The sequence below is a fragment of the Arvicanthis niloticus genome, chromosome 25 (assembly GCF_011762505.2).
Source record: "Arvicanthis niloticus isolate mArvNil1 chromosome 25, mArvNil1.pat.X, whole genome shotgun sequence".
NCBI lineage: Eukaryota > Metazoa > Chordata > Mammalia > Rodentia > Muridae > Arvicanthis > Arvicanthis niloticus.
Genome location: NC_133433.1, coordinates 17,629,068 through 17,632,646, shown reverse-complemented (window position 1 = coordinate 17,632,646; position 3,579 = coordinate 17,629,068). Strand labels below are relative to the sequence as shown.

Below are 3,579 nucleotides of genomic sequence, written 5' to 3'. Positions count from 1 at the left end.
TCATTTCCAGGATTCCCTCAGTGAGTATTCTCTTTATGGCTTCTGGTTTAGCAAGAGGTTGGGGATTGAGACAGTGTGGGGAGTAATGGGCAGTGGGCAGTAGCCTGTGGGATCCTCAGGAAACTGGATGGGTGGGAGGGGAAATTGCAGCTGATGTTCTGTTGCAGTTCTAGGGGTGGCCCTTAGAATTTAGGTCTCAGGTAAGAAAGAAACTGGAAGAGATCTCCAGCAACCTAACTGATCTTCTAGTAGGCATGGCCTGTGGCTGACCCCAGTGTGGGGGAAGATGTCTTCCAGACATTTATGTTTTTTAATATAATAATGTATATCAGTTCCGTGAAATTTTCATGCAATGTACTTTGTTACTATTCAACACTTGTTAATCCTCATAACCCCTCTTTGATTCACCCTAAACTTCCTATTTGCCACTCCTTTCCAACTTTACAGTTTATTATTATTATTATTATTATTATTATTATTATTATTATTATTCATAATCCACATAATTGAATTTGTCCTGACCATATATGCCACTAGAGACAATACTTTAACAGGAAGTTGACTCTTCCTTCTCAGCAAGCATCAATTGTTATATGGTACGTAGCTAGGGATGTGGACTTACGAGCGTCCCCTTGCTGAGTACTGGAATGTTGAGCAGCTTGATTTTGTGCTTATTTGACTTGGATCTCCAGAACCTAAATTTTAAAATCTAAGCATGATATTAAATTCATATCATTTCAGAGGCAGGAAGACAGACAGAGCTTGTGAAGACAGCCACTGCCTTTGTGTATTCTGAGTGTTCTGGTCCTTTCACATCAGGAAAGCACTATTTCACTCCAGTGTCCCTAACCTATGGCTCTTACAATACTTCCACTCACTCTTCTACTCTGGTTCCTGAGCCTTGAGGGTGAGGAATGATGTAGATGCCTCATTCGTAACTGAGCATTGCAGTTATTTTCTGCATTTTAATCAGGTGTAAGTTTCTGGATTAATTCTATATTAACTACTATCTGTTGCACAAAACAAAGAAAAACATCAACAAAACAAATCTCTGCTGAGGTCAGAGAGCTGCACAAATCTCTGCGTGGAGATATAATATAGAGGGTGATTTGATGCTGTATTGATTTAGCAAAATAATACTAGGAGATTCACCATTGGCATCTATGAATTCTCCAACCATGCATCTTTGGCCAAATTGACCAGATATGAATGTCTTCCTGTGGAATAAGCTTGAAGTGCTTCAGCTAGAAGCTATGGGTTGCTGAAATAAAAATCCCAGATCTAAGTGTGAGATACTTAAGTCTCCTGGACTTTTTTGTAACGATGTGCTGGAAAGCCTTGAACAAAGTGAGCTATTGCTATAGCTCTTGAATTTCCACAGGAAATTCAAAGTCTGACACTACTGTTGAAGAAATCCCACACTTTAGTCATAGGACATGGAAAAATCAAGCTGGTGCTGAACAGAAATGTTTCTTCCTGATGGCTACCTTTCATAGTACTAGTTTCATAGTAGTAGTTCTGTGTTGGCTACTAGTAAAAAAATTATCAACAATCTTACCCAGTTATGAAACCCATGAACTATAATAATGACTTACATGGCAAGTTAGACACATGAATGCAATAGCAGCATGAATGTTATAAAGGTAACTGACTGCTTTCTGATTGGATCAGCAATTTAATAGGTTAAACCTGCACAAATGGAAGCTAAGAATAAAAAGAACAAGGATATCTGAAATCATGGAGCTAATAAAATTTATGTTATGACTTTGTGCTGCCTAGTCACAAAGTCACAGATCTCACACTCTTTGTAGCACAGCTCCAAAGCATCACTTAGAAAACAGCTTTTTCCCTGAGAACATGTTTCTATTAGGTCTTTCTGTGTGATCACTGCCCATTATAAAACTTGATAGTTAGAAGAGGGTAGACTTTGGACTAGAAATTGAGATAACTTGAATGTTTTAGGGAATGGTCTCAATGTGAAATACCCAAAATAAACTAGACTAACTGAAATGGAGAGGGGAAACCTGAGTCTGAAATATTCTCAGGATAAAATATAAAAGATTTAGTCATTGAATCAATGTAGGGGATGGAAAGAGAGTTCAAGGATGAGTCACACTTTTTTATTTGCTGGATAGATAGATAATATCACCATCTACTAAAGGTGATTGAAAAGATAAGTTGTATTTGAAGAAGAAAAGAAGGTGGATTTTAGATTTGACTCAAAAAAATAAGTGGCTATACTGTGGGCAATTTTATATGACTTTGAGAAATAAATAGAAAAAAACAAGCAAGAGAGACAAAGATGAAACTTTGATGAGCACCAGTAGTCAAAATAGATTGTCCACACCAATAGAAAAAAACTATAGAAAAAATTGGCTAACATTGTCAACCAAGTGCCTGATAGACTCAGATATAGTCACGATGAGTGATGTTAATAGGAACATATCGTATAGACTGAGATTTGGATGTCACTGGTGATTTTAGGAAGAGGAAACTCAACAGCGTAATGTGGGATCTAGATCACAGTTTAACTGTGGGTAAAGAGGTGGTGTTGAGAAAGCAGTAGAGCATTAAGTTTTATAAAATCTGGGAAAGAAACAAATGAATAGCAGCTCGATGAGAAGGAGCGATCTGAAACTTTCTTAAAATAGGAAGGTATTTGATGATTGTAAAGAAGTTACATTGATGTAATAAGAAGTATAGCCTGTTCTCATCAAAGATTAAAAAAAAGGAATCAGAAACAGTAGTATAAAAAGATTGGCTTCATCTAATAGGAAGAGATGCACAATGACTACAACATACAAGACAATAGCATAATTAGTAAACTGAAAGACTGAGGAATTTAATTTTACTGTTTTTGATATTTAAAATGGAATAGGTAAGTTGATATATTAAGAATTATATGCTGCTGTGGTGTCAGATGCTTGAGAGAGCCAGAAAACCAACAAAGTACCATCTATCTGACAAAGACTATGTTAAAAGCATTTATCATCAGTTCTGAAAACCTAGTTGACAATAGAGACTGAATATTTTTATTCCAATTAATTTCATTGTCTTTTGGTACCAAAGATAGAGTTTGATACTATTTATTTTTTATGTTTAGGTATAAAAAATGGTATAAAAAATTTTCATACTTGTAAGGAAAATATTATACTAAAAGTAAAACACAAAGAAAACCAGTAATGCTAAGCTAAAATTAAATAAAACTATTACCTGCCCGTGCAGGTGTTACAGGTGTGGCTGCTGTGTCACATGAGAGTCAGTAGGTAGAGAGGGGAGAGAGGCAATATTCAATGTTCTGGCTTATGAACGTCTGACTGATTAGTGGCCTAACACTCCCTGAAAAAAAATAAAAAATAAAAAATAAAAACAAATCTGAGACGATCACCAGTCTGACACCAGAGAGCTTGGGACAAGGAGCTAGCCTGAGACAACCACCAATTCATTGCCAGGCAGGCCTGGATGGACTCCCAGGATGAGGACCAAGCTGGAAGATAGAAGATAGAAGAATGCTGCCTGGAATATCATCCCCTCCAGGCTGGCATGAACACAAGACAAACCCATTCACAAAGGGCCACA

General features: G+C 36.8%; 1 pseudogene; it reads left to right on the top strand.

The window, feature by feature from the left end:
- The first annotated feature begins 3,212 nt into the window (after nucleotides 1–3,212).
- Nucleotides 3,213–3,337, top strand: LOC143438707 (small nucleolar RNA SNORA17; annotated as a pseudogene).
- Nucleotides 3,338–3,579: the final 242 nt, after the last annotated feature.